The sequence below is a fragment of the Plasmopara halstedii genome (assembly GCF_900000015.1).
Source record: "Plasmopara halstedii genome assembly, contig: Scaffold_2956, whole genome shotgun sequence".
Taxonomy (NCBI): Eukaryota; Oomycota; class Peronosporomycetes; order Peronosporales; family Peronosporaceae; genus Plasmopara; species Plasmopara halstedii.
In genome coordinates, this window is record NW_020189861.1 from 1,794,673 (window position 1) to 1,794,907 (window position 235).

The following is a 235-nucleotide window of genomic DNA, read 5'->3' on the forward strand; positions in this document are numbered from 1 at the left end:
AAGGATGTTGAGACAGTTTGTTCGGGGTCAGATGGTACTGGGTTGCTTGAGCACCGTGGGCCCGTACCAAGTGCAACATGCCACCGAGGTTCACTTGGTCGCAAACCTGTCCGTTGAGCACAAGGGTCGCAGGACACGTAGACGAGTCGAAATAGTATCTGACGATGCCAGAGGTGGTTGTTGACTTCGGGTCACGGTACGTGAAGTTGAAATAGATTGGCTGACAGCCGTGTCC